This window comes from Pagrus pagrus (genome assembly GCF_965226575.1).
Source record: "Pagrus pagrus genome assembly, chromosome: 21".
NCBI classification, from domain to species: domain Eukaryota; kingdom Metazoa; phylum Chordata; class Actinopteri; order Spariformes; family Sparidae; genus Pagrus; species Pagrus pagrus.
In genome coordinates, this window is record NC_140208.1 from 8,783,586 (window position 1) to 8,802,248 (window position 18,663).

Below are 18,663 nucleotides of genomic sequence, written 5' to 3' on the forward strand. Positions count from 1 at the left end.
GTTCTCTCTCCACTCTCTTTCTCTCTTCCCCGTGTGGGGTCCACTTCTCACGTCTCTTCTCGACAGTCAGAACAGAACAGGCGAAGCTCGCAAAGATGTAGAACGTCCCAGGTGACTCGGGCAGAAGGTTTTGACTCGCAGCCAAGAACCTACGATGAATCAGACAGGACCACCCAGCGCAGATTCACACTCGTACAGTTCATATCCACACGAGTGCGCACACACATCTAGGTCAAAGAGTGAAAGGGGAAGAAAGGGGGGAACCTTTAGCCTACATCATGGCAGCTCTGTTTTCACAGGCTGCAGGGGCTCTGAGACCTGTGCTAGACGATACAGTCTCCCCTCTCATCTATAACTAAAACACCACCACAGATGATACATTACGCTTGACGTGTAGGGATGGTTGTCAGACCCTTCAGCCCTCGCATGCTGTCAATTGTCGGGTGATGCCTGAATCTCACAGACAGAGTTTTGTAATCTCATACCAAAAACAAATACATGATGGCTCAATTTTTTGTGTTTTGTTGTTATTTAATTTTGTGTTCATTTTGAATTTGGTGGAAACAAAGCGCAGCAGAAGAAGATAAAATACACAAAGAGATTAAACATACAATATGTTATGTCTGCTGCTAGGGGACTCTGTATCAAAACAAAACTATCAAAAAGACGTCTACCGAGTGTTGTTTGTGGAGAGCTGGGTGGAGCCGAGGAGAAAGTTGGGTGCAGACTCAGACCCTCTTGAGGACTAAACATCCGGAGTCACAGATTGTGGTTCGTGAGGACAGCTCAGAGATTACTTTTTTAACTTTTGGGATTAAAAAGAGGATTTATCTTCACTCCCGTTTATTATACTGATGGCAGCAGCAGAGTTGATTGTCGGGGGTTTAAGTTCTGTAATGTCGACTCGAGCTGGAAAGGAAAATGTACTTTGTTTTCTTGAACAGCGACAAGAAGAACAAAAGAAGAGGGAGAACCATGTTCTCTGGTTAGTGATGAGTTCAGTGATTGACCTGATTTCAAACACACAGACACACACACCATCGGTGCGTGCTGTTGCAAGGAGTGAACACGCCATTGAGATATAATCAACTGTAAAGTCTATTTTAGCAGCTTCAGTTTCCTGTCAGTCAACACTTGCATATTTACACATTCAGCAGTGAGGGAGCAACAGTATCATTCATTTGGAGTTGTGTTTGTGTCTACCTGGTGAATGTTAGTTCAGTATCCACGCCTCTCTAAGCTTAGTATTTTTATTCTACCTCCTCCCACTATTTTCGCAAGCGAGTCGCTAACTGTCTCTATCTGCTGTTTGGTGCTGAGCAGGTAGTGTATGGTCGGTCTTTTGCTGAAATCAGCTGCCTGTTGCAGCTGGAGACGACACTGTGAGAGAAACAAAACAGTAAAGTTGCATGCTAGATCGGTAAAAGTGAAAAAATGACCTCTTTACATCACATTGACAATCACGATATGTTATGGAAATATTGATTAGCACTCCTTGAACAATGTTGGACAATGTCAATGAAAATTGATTCTAGGATTGCCTTACTGCCAGTATGTCTTGCCTCACATTTAGTCAGAAAACTCTTTTTGGCTCTCCGAAAGTTACAGCAGTGACAGCTCAGTGAGAGGTGTGCTCGTCAAATCAGGTGTAGGAAGGGTTTGTGTAGATGTCTTGCTGAAGGGGAGCACTTGTCAATCATTTGTTGTGCAGCAGAGTTGAGAGTGAAGCTGGTCCAGAGAAAATGCATGTGGATTTTTGAATTTGTTGCTTTTGAAAGACGACATGTCAGCCTCTCACCACCCAGGTTTTTTGAATGATTGGTCAGGCTGGGTTCTCAACAAAAGTATGTCTATAACACTGACTGTTGAATTCTGTCAAGTAGTCAGTTTAATGCTTGATCTGAGACTTAATCTGACCATTTAGTTCACAGCTGATTCATTATTATGTCAGCTTTATACTCTTTTACTTCTTTTTAAAGTAAGAAAGTAAAGGAGTAGTTCAAAATTTTAGCAGATACGCTTATTTGCTTTCTTGGCAAAAAATGGATGAGAAGATTGATACCTCTCTCATATCTGTCAAATTGAAGGCTACAGACAGTGGTTAGCTTAGCTTAGCATAAGGACTGGAAATTGAGGGACAGAGGTAGACTGGCTTAGTCCAAAGGTAACAAAATCTGCCTACGAGCACTTGTGAATCTATATCAAATGGGTAATATGTTGCACTTTTGCTTGACCGGGAGCAGTGACTCTAGTCTTTATGCTGAGCTACGCTAACTTATTAAGATAAACTTCATCAAACACTCTGCAAGAAAGCACATACAACTATGAACTGTTCCTTTAAGTCAAAATAAACACATTTGAGAAGTTTCTGAAAGAGAAAACTTTTTTTTTTAGTTACATAAAAATGGAAATGTTGCTTTTATGGCCAAAATTGGGGTATCATGAGAAAATATTCTCCAGACTTGAGGCCTGGAGATGGTGTTAGCAGGCAGCTCACACTCCGCTCACACACATCACTGGGTAACTAGGAGACAGTGTCAGAATGATGGAGACGATGGACACATCATCATCATCCTTTGTGTGTGTTCGTGCTTTGCCTCCGTCCAGGGCCTTCCCCTTCACCCGTGGCCAAAAATGTCACTCCAGGCTGCCGTGGGCTCATTATGCCATTAGCTGCCTCAGGCCTCAGTCCATTTGCTGGGCAGGGAGTGTGACGGAGCCCTTTCACAGGGTCACCCCTCCTGCTGGAGGCCGGTCAGCTGAGAGGTGTGTGATGTGAGAGAGAGAGAGAGAGAGAGAGAGCGAGTATCCACCTCCAACTCAGAGAATGTATTTGACACTAATCATGATGTAGCACAGGATGTGAGCTGTGTTACGTAGTGTAATCACTCCATATATATGATTTGCGCTGCTCCACAATGTCTGTTGTTACGTGTCTCTCAGACAATGTGCAGATCAAGAAGATGGATTCATTGTTTGCTCTGCTGTGAAGCAGTAAGTATAGCTTTTTAAGCGTGGCTCACCAAACCTCCTAAATCAAGTCTAATGAGGTATCCGTCTGTCATCTTAAGACGTACACACACAGTCTCAGAGAGGTGATGTTCAGGCAGCGCTTCGCATCCCGGTGCGCGAGGGGTTAATCCATCAGAAGCAAGTATAGCCCAAACTATATTCCCCAGGCCTTTCCCGCCCATCCATCGCCTGAAGAGGACGACCAGCTTATTTTCTCTGCATATTAAAAACTGCCTTAAGAGGTGGCAGGCAGGGCCTCAGGAGGATGGGGATAGCAGGGGAGAAAGAAAAGACAGATACTGGAGGGAAGAGGAGGGGTTGGGGTCTTTTCTTTTTTCAAATAAATGATTAACTAAATACATCCCCCATTCCTGTCCATTTTGAAAGAAGGGCCAGCTTTGATCACCGGCGCCCTTTGAAATGATCTGAGGAATGGGAGAGAGAGGCATGCGAGGGAGGGGCGGGGGGAAGTAAGAGAGACAGGGACAGGAAACGCCACACCTCCCTGCCTGTTGAGGGGAGACATCACAGGTACGCGTGCAGAGAGAGGAGACAGAGTGGAGCAGAGGGAGAGGCGTGGGGCGGCGAAGGGGGAAGTTTGCACCGTTAAGCTTTTGGATGATAACTAGGGTGGTGGGAGTTGTTGTGCGGCAGCGGGCTGTGTGGTAAAGTGAGCTGTTTGAAGGCCTCAGTGTGGATACGCCTGGGGATAGATTAGCTTCCCTTTAACCCCCAGAAATCAATGGGGCGGCAGATGTGTCTTTCCCACTCCAATGGCAAATTGGGCATCCCTTTCTTGTTGCAGGAGGGTGAAGTACTGCTGGATGTAAATCCCATATCTTACAGGCTCTGCCATGCTTGGTGGCCCCTGTAAAGAGCGTGTTGCCAGCTGAGGCGGGAAGACACTCTCGAGCTTTCTCCTCTGCATATTTAAGTATTTATCCGGTTTTTCTTTACATTCACAACAATGACCAGTCTAGTCATTGTGAACAATGCTCATCACAGTTTCAAAGAGCCCTAAAGGGACATAATGGAACTTTTTCATTAAATTTACAATCATTAATGACAAAGAAAAGCAGCAAATACTCATGTTTAAGCAGCTGTAAACGGTAAATGTTCTACAGTTTTGATTGAAAAATGCCGCATTTCGTAGGCTTACCTTGGTCTGCTGAATTCACTTCAGAGAGTGTATTAGTATTTTTAGATGTGACTCACCTCGCTAAGCTAAGAGACTTCTAACTTCCTCACCTTCGCACACATTTTTACTACACGAAGGTGTATCTGGCTGCATATTGCATTCACTACGAGCAAGGACATGAAGCCAACAGCACCATTTTTTGCCATTTTTGTTTCCTTGCATTAATTGTGTGCAACCTAAAAGCTTGTATATGTATATTTAACCTTGTATGTGTGTTCTGCGATGGTCGAAAACAAGATCCTTATGTCAATGTGGAAACGCACTCTTCCATTAAAACCAACTTGTATTCTGACTGCTTTGAGTTGAACTGATGATTTGGTAGTTGGATGTTGTGGATTATGGAAATATAATATATACTCAGCTATAAACCGTATGTTATTTGATGTTTTCTCTCATCTCACATTTGTATTTCTTTTAGGATAGATCACGACTGATGTGGTATGAAGTGGAAGTGGAACTTTTCTGATCGGGCTGAATTAAAAAACACAACAGTACATTAGTGCCATTGTAGGTTTAAAAAAGAAAATTGCAGAGCAGTGGGAGGGCGGTAATGGTTAGACAAAAAAATGGTAATTTCCAAGATTAGAGTTGTAAATTTACAAGAGGAAAATCTCAGATATTCTGGAATAGTCATACATTCCTGTTAATTGTATGATTTTCAAATATTATAATATTAATATTCAAGTTTTTTGAGAGTATTTTCTTGTACATGTACCACTTTAATCTCAGAGAATATCCAAGTTTTCCAAGACATAAATCGTGGAAATTATATGATTTTATTTCTCTGAATATTTATTTATTTATGTATTTATTTAATTAACGACTGCCCTTGTACCCCAATGTAAAAATAATGAGTTTACCTTTTAAAAAATGTTGGATGCAAACAATAGTTCTCAGTTTTTGATCTTGTGTCCATTTAAGTATATATAAATATTAATCTTGAACATGAGTTTGTTTACATAAATCTATGCAATCAAATCTGATTTGGGGCGATTAGCTAAAGCTAAACCACACTTGACATCTGCTCCTAGGTTCACGTAAGCTAGCGGAGTGATTTCATAGTAAATCATGTAAGTTTGGGTTCCTAGCCGACACAAATGTTTTTATATTTGCTAAAGATTATGGTTGCGGTTTGTTTCTCCTCCAGCTTCCATATCCTGAGCTCACCCGAGAGAGACACGGAAAGATGTGTTGGACCTTGATGTGATAATATCATGTTATTATGTTGTTATTATGTCAGATTTATCTAATTATAGCTGTGTAAAATAGCCAGCAGCCACAGACAGAACAACACTGGTGTAACACAACAGAGTATCTGCCGTTTTAAGGATTCAAGGATTGACTTTTATTACCTCATCTAGAGATATTTATTATTCCGTCGGCATCTAACCAAAACTCCCGCTCATCAGATGCACAGCAGGTGCTTTGCATCAGTGATACTTTGCGTTCTTGTTGTTTTTCTACGCCGGCAAACTTGGGTACTTTCATGAAAGTCACCTGATACTTTTAATTTTGCAGCATGTCGGTTATTCCGTTGGAGAATCGGCTTAGCACTTTGGTTCCCATGAGGCCGCTGGATCCTCACTTTCATTAAAGTTGTTTGGAGAGTCTCTCAGCTTCGGTGCCTCATAAAACAAACTGCTATGATGAAAATAACTTAAAAACCACACAACCCCGACGCTGCTCCCCTGTTTTATTAGTACACGCACACAGAGGCAGACGCACACATACACAACAAAACGCTCTTGTGTTTGTTGAGGTTCTAATGAGTCCCAGTAGCAGCGGTTTGATTTTTTTTTTTCTCTCCCCCTCCTAATTTGACATGCTTCACTTGGGCTGGGTCCCTCTCGCTTCGCAGACCTCAAATCCTCCATGCAGAGGCCTAATGAATCTTCTCCATGTACACAAACAAAGGACAAACAAAACAAGCCGGAAACACTCGCTTCCTTGAGCTTCTAATTGTCCCAAACACGTCAATCAATCACTGCAGCCTGCTTGAATCCACTTTTTCTACTGACAAAAGAGTTATTAGTCGCCCATGAGAACATATCACTCCTCAGATTGCCGCGTATTACTCTCATGTATCGGGTTGCGACTGGCAGAGCTTCCTTTCATTTTGCTCCTGCAGTGTGAGAACAGTCGTACTCTCTGCTGCTTAGGAAGGTGACATGAAGAACAATGAGTCGGGGCCTCGGCGGTCTCAGAGGGCTCTCCATGTTGAGTTTCAGCAGTAATTGAATCGGGGCTTTTGCTGCCCACAGAAGACAGTGTGAGTGAATTGTCTCAGATAGTTTATAGGGTAATAAAGTCCCTCCACACCAACACCTGCCAGCTGCGCTCAGCTTTGACCAAAACAGTCCATTTAATACCTCCCACTGCGCACCTGCAGCCCACCCGTAACGGTCAGCTCAATCATACCAACAACACGGCCGTTAGAAGCCGTCTCTTTCGGTCTCCTGGATGCTTTGGAAAGTTCTGATTTGGGTTATTAAAATGTTGACTCTATTAGCTCTGTGTTGTTGACCTTGTCTGCAGGTTATCCTGCTGTATCTTAGGCCAAGTGCAATACCTGCAGCCGTTTTCTCTTATCTGATCTCCTCATCCGCCTGCTGTTGTAAATACTGAAAAGTGCTTTCCCTGGACTTCCTCTTCTCGTTGCAGCGGCTCCTTTTTTTTTTTTTTCCAAAACAACTTCTGTCTCTGTTGAAAGGAGTGGGTGAAGAGTAGGTGGACAAATGGATGCAGCGGCGATCCGATCCAAGGGTTTGTCACAAAGAGTCTTTCATACATTACGGGCAGTGTTTACTTAGGCCAGGTGTCGGCTTTGAGCTTTAGCCCGGTCTCTAATGTGCAAATATGAAAAATGCCTGCGATGAATAATGTTAATTACATCTCAGACAAAACCGCACTCTTAAAACACCATTATTGGGCGAGCATGCATCTTCTCCCCGCTTTTTAGCAGCCAGCTTTCGGTTTATTATTAAAGAATTGTGCATTAACGGCAGTCAGCAGTTTTGGGCGCTGCAATCTCATTACATTTACAGGGAAGGGATGGAGAGCAACAAAAAAAAATTAATTGGAGGCATGCGACAGTTAGGACAGGAGCCTGGGCAAGGGCAGAATAAATCAGAGGTCAGTTTGACAGCTTTATGGCTCTGGAGAGAGAGAAGTGGTTAACTTTAATGGGAGGAGATAGAAATGTTGAGTTACTTTATTTTTCTCTTTGCCTCGCGCTCATCCCATCCCCTTCCCCCTCATCAGCTGAGGCACACAGCCCCTCACCCCTGAACTATTTAGACTCAGCTTGATATATAGAGTTAATTCAGCCCCCTCCGCGCAATAATTCATGCGTTTCATGCATTTAATGTCGAGCAGACACAGCGCGGGGTGGAATTGTTAATTTTCTGCGCAGAGATTGCAGCCTTCCTCCCTCCCTCCCTCCCTCCCTCCCTCTGCACACACACCTCCACCCTGCCTGTCACCTACTCTACACACTGCCTCCCCCCCCCCCACATGCTCCTGCATCCTCCTCTCCTCCTCCTCCTCCTCGCCCTGCTCCACCTTCTTGTATTTTTTTTCCATTACTTTGCAAGTTAATTTGGCTAAAAGAGTGTCCACTCCCTGCAGTATTTCCTGCGGCATCAGGTTTCGTCTTCTCTTTAAAAAAAAAAAGCTTGGTTGTTACTACAGGAGCCAAATCTGCACACGAGTCCTCATCTCTCCCCACCACCAACGCCGCCGCCCCTAAACCGGACTCTCACCCTTCTGGCCTTTCGATCACGTCCTGCCCTCACCCCCATCCCCAAGTTCACGAAGGTCACCCCCACAAGGGGCCAACCCCCCAACCTCCCCGGTGACTTGAGCCTTGTGCAATTATAATTGGGGGGAAACGCTGGCTAGTAAAGCAACCAGTGAAGTGGCTTCTGCGGGGTAATGGGGCCCTGCTCTCCATGCACTTGATTTAATCCGGGCCGACCTCTGTGTGTGGTGAGTGGGGGTGGTGTGTGTGTGTGCATGTGTGTGTTCTGGGATTGTTGTATGCTTGTGGGAGCAGATGGATGGGGTCACGCCTCGTAAGACATTATGAGTTCTGTTAGCATGTTATACCACATAGTGTGCACAAAAATGACTGAAATGTAGGGCCGCACGGGTTATTTTCATTATTGATTAGTCTGTTCGTCATCGTTAGATGAATTGTTCCGTCTATAAGTGTTAAATGTGTCCAACGCAAGTTTGCAGAGGTGAAAGTGATGCCTTAAACTGTTTAAAGGGGCTCTATGTAAGAATCTGTAGCAATATGGATTAATCAGAGCCAGAGATGTCAACTTTTTTATTCCATGTGTTGTTCTTCCTTTTCAAAACCTTTGCATCTACATTACCCACAGTGCAACTGAGTGACATCACTGGAGGCAATTTATCAGATTACATGGAGCTTTACAACTTTATTCACATATGCAGCCGCAAATATTTGACTTTAATGTGTAAAATTGACTCTAACTTGGGTCAAAACTGTAGCAGCATCGAGCTTGCCCGAGCCGTGTTCAGTGTCCGTTGTCTTTTTCTGCGTTGGAAGCGTGTTCGTGTATTTGTGTCGTGTGCATTTGCAGTGCATTATCCGAAACGCTGTCAAAATGATGATGCTTTCTTAATTGCTTGTGTTTTCTAAAGTTGCGCTGTTTTTTGCCCTTGTCACCGCACAGTATTTATTCACTCTGTAATGATACAACACAAAGAAAAGCAGCAATTTCTCACATTTGAGAAGCTGAAAGCGACGAATGTTTTGACATTTTTCCTACATAAAAGACAGAAGCGATTAACCAAATAAAGAAGCACTGTTTGACTCATTTGATTAAAAGTGTCTGCAAATGAAAACAAACTGTAGTTACAGATGTTTGGCTCTGACATTTTAATCAAGTTATCCGGAATTACAAGTGTAGCTCAAGCAGAAAGGTCTAATTAACCTCAGTGACTCGCTTCTTCTCTTTGTCTACATTTGTAACTTGGTGTTCAAAGACATCCAGACTTTGCAAGCTTTGCATTTTTTCGTTGTTTTTTTTCCCCATGCAGGTTTGAGCTGTGGCAGCGTTTTGGTTTCTGCAGTGTTTCAGAGGCCTTGGCTCAGACCAGCCATCCAAAGATAAACAGTGAAAAGCATTTTCCCCCAGGCCTTGTACACAACAAGTATAAAGTTGAAGCCGTCACCTTAACTCCAACTATGGAAACTATCTCGAGCAGAAGTTAGCACAGAGAGAAAAAAAAATTACTTCTGTTAGGTCTGGCAGAGTTGCAGAGCACATTGTTTTCATTTATTTATTTTATTTCAGCTGGCAAGGTAGAGGTGAGTTAAGTTTTTTTTTTTTTTTCCTTTCTTTTAGCAGTGGGAGGGAAAAAAAAAAAAAAAAGGAGGTCACATTTGTTGGCAGTGCTGTGGGAGTGCGCTGATACGAGTACGAGGGCTTTGTGTCAGGAGACATTTTGTGGCAGGCAGGAGAGAAACCTAGTGCTGTGACAAGGGCCTTTTCTCTTCTTTAAAAGGCGTGGCGACCCCCGTGACCCGCTGAGTTGAAATGGAGGCCACTGCTGGTTCTCGCGACCTGATTGAGGAGGGAAAAAAGTTTGTGACGGCGATCACGAATGAAAACAAAAGCAAAGGAGGATATCGGATTTTTTTTAGAGACTGTACAAATCATATGGCGTATGTGAGAGGGAGCGTCAGTCACCGCTGCTCAGACAACACAACTGACCTAAACCCTGAGGCGGTCAGCGGGTCGTCAGTCTTTTTCGGCTGTGTACTGTTAGGGCCTGGGAGGGAGATCTCAATGAGCCGTTTCTGCACCCGCACACATATTTATGTACGCTATTCACACATGACCGTGGACTTTAATGCATTTAAATGGCCTATCTAGTGGAGCGCTGATATTATACAACACTTAGAGCAGCTCAAAGATAAAGCTGATGACATTATATTCATATTAATGGTTTTTATTGGCCTCCTTTGATGTTCAGATTGTTGATAAAATTGTGCTTTGATTGGTCTTTGAGAGCAGACACTAAACTGTAACAGATGGCAGCCCGCAAAGATTACAGAGCTCCCATTCAGTACACCAGTGCTGAAACGATTAGCTTATTAATCGATTGATAACCAATTAATTTTTCGAAACTCATCGAGCTCAATGAGCGCTTCTTTTCACTGATTCACTGCTTTATTTGATTTTACGTTCAAATATCTTTTTGACTGTCGTTTCGGACGAAACAAGTCCTTGGAAAAACATCACCTTGGGCTCTGGGAGCTTGTGATTGGCATTTTGGACACTGATTAAATGATTAATTGGTTGGTCTGAAAAAAATAATTGCCAAATTAACAAGTAATGAAAATCACCATTAGTCGCAGCCCTTGCGCTTGTCAGTCGTGTAGGAGAAGTCAGATGGAGAACGTTTGACATACGGACGGGTGACAAATTAAAGGGAAAACCTGAATAAATTAGTGGAGAGCCTAAACAAATGCAGATGCTTGCGTACAGGACTACTGCATGATTCATTTAAGCAATTAACATCCTTTCATGCTCTGTGACAGTGGGTCCAGTTAACCTCGACTTTGGATCACGATGAAAACATCCTGGTGTTTTTTATTCTACGATGAAACATTTCTTTCCAGATGGGAGCGGCATCTGAAAGGTAGACGATCTAGCCTCCATCTGCATGGGGTCACCAAGAGGTTTGATGTATGAACATGATGTTAAATATACTCCAAATAGACTGTGGAGCTAGATGTTTGGATGGTCTTCTTTACCATCATCATCAATTGGAAGAATGGTGTTCGGAGACTTGGAGAGTTTACTGTATGGCAAGGAGCCTTGAAGCTGTTGTGGAGGCTCATGGTGGTGCAGTACTTTACCTCAGGGATAGGGCTGGACAAGATATGAGTGACTATATCATCATAGAGTCTTGATATTGTGATATGGCTTAGAGTTGGGGTCGTCTTTTCCAGGTTTTAAAGGCTTTATTGCACTAAAGTGATTTAAAGTTCTTATGCTTGTCTTTACCCACTGAGTCATTATACCCGTTTTACTGGTGATCCACACAATATTGTCACAATGTTGATATTGAGGTATTTGGTGGAAATGCATGGCTGGTATCAGTACTGGTTCTGTGGAAAATGAGTATTAAAACCGTTCCAAATATTCAATATCGATATTTCAATATCTTTGAGAGCACTACTCGTCCATAATCACAGACGAGCCAGATACTTTACAGGATTTAATGACTGCGACCACATTTTAATTGTAAATGCTTTGGTTACATTTGAAAATACATTAAACAGAGCTGGAACCTCTTCCATCATGCAATCGCTCAAATGTTGGAATGATTCATAAACATAAACATAAACTGCTCCAGGGACGGATGAATAGCATATTTTAAACACTTAAAGTGTGAAACGCACATCTATGGGTTCAGAATGATCTTCATTTCTGCATAATTGTCGTTCCTTTTCAGCTGATAGTTGTCTTCCCCTGCATATGTCAGCCGTCAGCCTTCCCTCTGTTACATCATCCCATCATACAAAACTGGCATGTTTCTAAGCCCACAGTCGTTATTAAAATGTCACTTAAAAAACAAGTAAAAAAGCCCCAGTGTGAATCAGTTAATTTACACTGTGAATTAGAAAACGATCAGCAGGCTGCCCGACACCGTATCATGGGTCATGTTTGGCCTGTGGGCCGTCGGCATCACCGCCTTACTTAATTGCCGCCCATGTATATAAATATCATCCGAAAAGTTAGATGTGTGCGCCTTTAGTAAAAGTTGGAATAGCAGCATGTGGAGCTAATAATGTAAAAAGTGATTTAAGTTTCGCACAGATGCCCCCAATTTGTTTCCCCCAGGTTCACAGAAGTGCAGCAGCAGCAGAAACACAGCGACGGCACAGAGATCGCATTTGTTTGAGGAAATTACCACGGCTGCATGCTTTATGATCTTAAGAAGAAAAAAAAGAAGAAAAAACACTCACAAAGACGGAGAGAAAAAATATCTCGGTCCATTTGTTAAATACATATTAACAGCTTTCTTCCACTTCAGCGTTGAGGAGATGCAGGGACGCGCTCCATCTTTTGCGAGGATGCGTCCCCGCTCTAATCAATTCAGGTAGGGCAGCATTATCAGTGGAGCTGCCACCAGAGCCGCGCCGCACAATAACTCAAGGAGGGCATTTGAGAAGTGTGTGAGTTTGATCCTGTGCCAGGGTGATGAATAGCTGTTTTTTCTCTTTTGTTGCCCATCAGCACTTTTATTCCGCAGTTAATCCGCCAGGCCCACACTGTAATTTTTCACCTTGCCATGTGATTGTGTGTTTGTGTGCGTTTCCCGCGTCTCGCTGTCAATGGAGGGGGGCTCCCGCTCCCTCACATAAACACAAACACCTGCATCCGCCCCGCCTCGCCCCGCTCGCGTTCGGAGGCTGATTTAAAGGTGCGTGTGTGTGCGCAGATAGGATTGACATCTCGTGAAAAGTTAGCGAGCGGTCTTTTACAACATGTCAGCAGGACGCGGTCGGGTGCAGGCGCTTGTTACCGGGGTGTGTCAGGTGTTAAAAGGATTGTCGTGTTGTTGGAGATAATGCAGTGTAGCCACTTGATTTACTACAGTGATGGAGGTGAGGCTTTCTGCTTGGACCTTCTCCGACTGAAACCACATCTACGCTGAGCCGGTTAAATCTGAGAGATCTTTTTTCTCTCCGTTTTCCTTGGATCCACACAGAATTTGTCATCTTTCACACAGAAATTGATCTGCAAATATTCTGCAAAATTAAAACACTCTGGCCTGATGTTTCAGGGAAGACTACTACTGAAAACTGATTTTGCGCTTTTGAACCACGAGTTAATTTGTGAGAACTCTTCTCCAAATGTTGGCTGTGATTTCGTTGTGTGCCGAAGGAAAGAGAACACGAAAGTGTTCCAGTTTTTCAGGTGTTTTAATCTGAAATGAATGAGACCTACCTATAAAGGACAGTGTCAACGGACAGTGTTTTCACACTTCACACACATTTTTCAGATTCACTGACTTTGTGTGAATGCAATCTTGGTGGCCACGTTTTTTTTTTTATTCCCCCCCCCCGGGAAACATCTGGCAGCTTGTATTAGATCCTTTACAGCAGACGGGTTACAGCTCGACTGCACAAACAAATGCTTAACGAAGTGGAATGGCCTGAAATTTGGTCTTCCTCTTCCTTCTCCTCCTCTTGTTCCTCAGACCAGCTCTCATTAGGGAGTTAGGGGGGGTCCTCGTGGTCATATTTTAATACAAGCCTGAGCACTCTGAGCCCCTCCTCAGCCTCGCGCTCGCCACGTCTCTTCGTGGCGGAGGGGCTAGCATTCCTCCAGAGAGCTGTTCTACATACGGCGGACAAGGAGCACAGCTTCGCGCAAAAGCCTGCTGAGACTCCACACCATTTATCTCTCAGCTGCAAGGTTGGGCCAGGACTAATTGACTGAGCTGAGTGTGCGAGAGTACATATGTGTGTCTGTGTGTGTGTCTGTGTGTGTGTGTCAGTCCTAGTCCCTTGAAGCATGGCGCATTAGTAGAGCCTGAGATGATAGGATGTGGTAAAGAGAGAGTGAGAGAGAGGCCAGCCTGTGTTGTGAGCCCATCAGAGGGGGCTCGGATAAAAAGCTCTCCTGTAAAGTCAGTTATTGCTCCGGCTCTCCCAAATACGGCCAGTTAAACTGTGCTCGGGGAGCAGGCACATTTGAAGGAAGGTTCTGGTTTCAGTGTGGGTCTTTTTTGTAGTCTTGGCCATCATTTATCAGTTAGGTTACAGTTGAACTCATGAAACTGCTTAGATCTGGGAACATGTGGACACAAGGGGTCAGAAGTTTAGGCCAGTTGTAACAACAAACACTTTATTTTGTGGGGAAACCAAAAGTGTATGCACCTGAAATGTTGGGGGCCCAAGACAAAACATTCCCAGGGGGCTTCTCCAACCTCCATTTATCACCATAATGTTATAGATATTTTGACAGTAATGGAAAATGTACAAAATCAAAACCTTTGTCTTTTTTGGTATTTCCAACGTTCACATTAGAAGAATTTTCAAATGTCAGTAACAATTAAAACCTGAACAATTAATAACCAAATTCAATTTTAACTAAAAGCATATTGCGTTTATAAGGCCACTGATAATCAATACACATAAAGCATTGATGCCTTTATGGAGATTTAAGGCCGTTGATAGTTTTCATTGCAAAACATGCCAATATGTGTGACCATCGGGGTCTCCCCTTCCCACATTATTTAGGGTGTCCCCAAACATTTGCCCAAACATTTCCCTCTCCTGACGGTGCGCCTCTGATCGGATTTGTGTGCCTCAGAGCTTGTTAATTCCCTTTGTCAGTGCCGGCACGTTTTCTGACAGTTGCACGCCGCAGAGCATCAAAACAAGAAACTCGCAGCGAGAAGGATTCACGGCCGAGAGGAAGAAATTGTCCGAGTTGCTAGTTGTAATTTCTGTACAGCGAGAACCTACCTTCTCCTCTCTCCATCCCCAAGAAGCAGAGCTGGTGCAGGGGCAGAGGCCTTCTTCAGCTGAATATTTCAGTCTAGTCTGCCTGAGTCATTGATCGTTTATTTCCACTGCTCTGACCATGGCTCTGAAACCTGAAGAATCAAAAGAGCCAGTTGAAACGAGCCAAATCCATCCCCCCCGTTAAAAATTAACTAATCGTCTGCTGTGTACAATGATGATTAAAGCAAGCTGAGAAACACTACACATCTTTCTACCCAACACGGGCTTAAATTCAAGGTATTCCCTGTATTTCATACTCTCGGTGAGTAACAGGGCCTCACAGCTGAGCAGCATGTCCATTACAGAGGGTAGATATCCTGCGTTATAGTATGTTCTGTCATTTCATCTCCTTTTAGCCGAGTTTGACGAGAATAAATCATGAATCAGTGAGGGAATTGGGGAAGAATTGGACCAGTAAGCAGAATGAAAATGGCTTTGCTGTCAATAAAATCATCCTGACATTTACAGGAGACAGCTGACTTCATTTTAGCCATGTAGTCATGTTCCCGGATCTCAGCACATCACTCGGGTTGGACGTTATTGTTACCCCTAGGATTGATTGCCAAAACTACTAAAAATGAGTCAAACTGAAATGATTATGTTTAAGTGTTGCTGCCTGTTTGAACCCCCGTCCTCGTGTAGTGCAGCACGGACCTCGTGCTCTCTCTCTGTGTTCCTCTCACCACTCTGCTCTGGACTTTATCAACACATTGTTTAACTTGGCCTCCTCCCAATGTAAGCCCAAGTACAGCACGGAGTTGGCTGTCTCACCGTCCACAGGGAGTGGGCTGAGCTGTGTGTGTGTGTGTGTTGTGTGTTGTGTGTGTGTGTGTGTGTGTGTGTGTGTTTGTGGGCACAATTTTTTTTGGGTGTGGGAGGGGGGGGAGTGGAAGCACCTCATTCTCCTGGACCAGGAAGCTTTGAATCATGCTGGCTCTTCCTGGAAGGACCCAGAGGGAGCCGGGCCGGGCCGGCTGGACTCTGGCAGGCTGTCTGAGCCGGAGCCTGGCCTCTCGCTGACACCAAGCTGGTGGCGAGCGCAGTTCTTACCTCACCCTCGCAGAAACAGGCCACGCCCTCCCTCTGCTCACCAGGTTGGCACGCTGCAGGCGTTTTCCTGTACTGGGAAGTGTTTTCAGCCTTGGCTGCGGCTGTGGCTTGCACTGATAACCTCAGCCTCTGGAACTTTGAAAACAAGAGTTTATTGATCGGCTGTAAATAGCACAAGGTGGGCTACAGTAGCTCGGATTTCAAGCGCTGCCCTGTTTGTGTATTCCAAAGACTAAATTTTCATTACCGATGCCACTAGTTCAACAATTCCCCAGTTTGAAGGCATTCACTTTGGCATGTTCACCGAGCTAAATATAAGTGTGTCAAGCTGTCACCTGCCTACGCTGTCACAGCCTTCGTTTGGTTCATGGAAATCACACTCTCCCCAGCCTGAGGTGCTTGAGGATCTGGGCATGTAAGTTGATATTAATAGTAGAGCCGGGCTGGTGCTGCGGGGTGTCCACACCTTCCTGTTTTTTCTTTCTTCAGTTAGGCTTTTGGTTTTGGCCCCCTCGCTGACAGATTTACCTCTGGAGGAACTCCAGCAACTGAAAGGGAAAAAAGGCCTCCATTGTTCAGTTGGGGCTCTAGTGGAAAGAAAACAAGCTTTTTTTTTTTTATATAGAAAATAACAAGGGGGTAATAATGGATTGCAATATCAATAGTATAAACCACCTCGTCATCGAGACTTGTGTTTGTTATTCCTAAAGGGGATAGAGGTGTTTTTCCAGTAAAGTGTGCCTCTTTGGGTTAAAGTGTAAAGTCTCTGTGAGTCTTTGAGGAGGTTCTCATTTCTGAGTCTCCGAAGAGGCTCGCCTCGCTCCGGCGTTTGATAGGAATCAGCTGTAAGCGGGATGGATATTGCTGTGCGTTTTCCTGCTGCACTCTGTCAGATAACTTTAACAGTTGTCTCTCCTCACAATTTCCCTGTCAGACTCCGCTGGGAAATTAAGTCAGGAGAAGTAACTGCTCAAGTTATCCAACTCTATCTTAAAGCGAGTGCTTCGTGTTTTTAGAGTCTTGGCGAGGATTACCACAGGACTCACATCGAGACGTTGCGCGGAAATTCAAAGAGGTTGTAGCTTCGGCTAGGAGATAAATACCGACTTCAGAGCTGCAGTGCATTTGACGACTCATTGAAAGATTTCATCTAAAGCTTTCCTGAATGAGAGATAATTTGACAGCTTACTAAAAATAACCAGTCGGATAATCTTAATCTTTCTGTCCATCCAGTACAGATAAAAATATCCCGCCTCTGACTGAATGTGAACTAAAAAAACTCAACATTTCATCAGTCAGCACAACGAGGCAAAGCTCTGTTTCTCCCAAAAGATGATGCACTGTCCAAATATTTCACTCCATCTGACGACTGATAAAAACCCCCATGGTTTCAGCGCGCGTTCTGTATTTTCACCACATACTGAAAATGTGGTTACACTGGCAGTGAGAAATGGTTGTACAGTAGGATTTATGGTTACTTAATACAATTCAAACAGATTTAAATCAAAAGACTATTCCTGTGTAACCCGACGTCGTTTTAATCTTCAGAGCTTTAATGATATGTGAGTCATATTATTTTTACTGCTATGTTAAAAAAAAAAAAAACGCAGCAGCTGTTGAAGATTTCTCATCATAATTACCAGACAAATGTTGAAATCAACTCAGACGCTACAAAGTGCTCAGAGCGCATACCTGTGCCAAGCCTGAACAGTCCTCGACATTTGTTTTTTATAATACAGATTTTCGCAAGTCTAGTCGGGATCAACATGTTGATAAACAATCGTGGGATACATTTTCATTCATGTTTTACATAAAGAGGCGGCGATATTTCGCCCTGTTGACCGCTGTCGGCCTCTTGGCAACGGCAGAGTTGGATGATGTCGTCTAGGATCAAGGAAGTTTGCACCATTGCTGATACAAATCTATCCGACGTGACTCAGGCGGATATGTTCACGGATAAGGTAATGTTTTATTCATGTTACGTTTAATCACGTTCGCCGACTCACTCTCTGACGAATAATGGAAGTAACAGCGACAGGCGACCAAACGACTCACTGAATGAATGACTTTAAAACAGCTATTTCTTTTATAGTGAAAATGTATTTGTTTTCCATGCAAAAAGGGGTTAAATATAACAAAAACAAAATAAACAACAGAAAACATTGGCATCAGCTATCAGCCAAACTGTTATTTTAAACATTATTGGCCCAGAAATTCAAAATCAGTGCATCCCTAGTTTCTCTCAAGTAAGCGCAGTAGCTCATGTGAGATTGGAAATAAAAATGATATGAATATGCACCAAAACATGTCTGCAGTTGATTCGTCTTTGGCAAAACCCTTACATCAGTGTTTTCAGTCCTGTTACTGGCGGCTCCCTGCGCTTGTTTCAGATGTTTCACTGCTCCAACACACCTGATTCAAATGATCAGCTCGTCATCGAGCTCTGCTGAAGGCTGAAAATGAGCCATTCATTCAAATCAGGTGTGTTGGAGCAGGGAAACGTCGAGAACATGCAGAACAGGGTTGAAAAACACTCGTTTCAATCTCTTACCTTTTTGACATGGTGCTGAAAACAGAACCCTCTGGCTGTGAGGTAATTATCCCAAGAAAAAATACATATATAAGTATATAAAAGTGGCTCTTTCGTGGCTAAAACTGCGAGTCAGAGTGTTTAACTTTGAACGACCCAGTCTGAAAGTCTAAAAGATAATGCTGACTCAGTATCCTTTTCTTTCTTCTCTTCTGTGTTGCCTTGCAGCAATCCGGCTTGCCAATCACAACTAACTCCTGAGCAAGTAGTAATCTGCGATGGTTGAACTCCTACAGTTTTTCGCTGCACTTCAGC

General features: G+C 43.6%; 1 protein-coding gene across 2 annotated transcripts in view; it reads left to right on the forward strand.

The window, feature by feature from the left end:
* The window catches only part of ctbp2l (C-terminal binding protein 2, like), a 106,608-nt gene that overhangs the window by 22,944 nt on the left and 65,001 nt on the right, over positions 1-18,663 (forward strand). The window contains exon 1 of one of the 2 annotated variants that reach the window (XM_084343047.1): positions 18,394-18,411. The exons of the other annotated variant lie outside the window; for it this stretch is intronic. The gene's annotated coding sequence lies outside the window, so the exon portion shown is untranslated. Of the gene's footprint in view, positions 1-18,393; positions 18,412-18,663 lie in introns of those variants that run through there. 2 annotated transcript variants of the gene reach the window in all.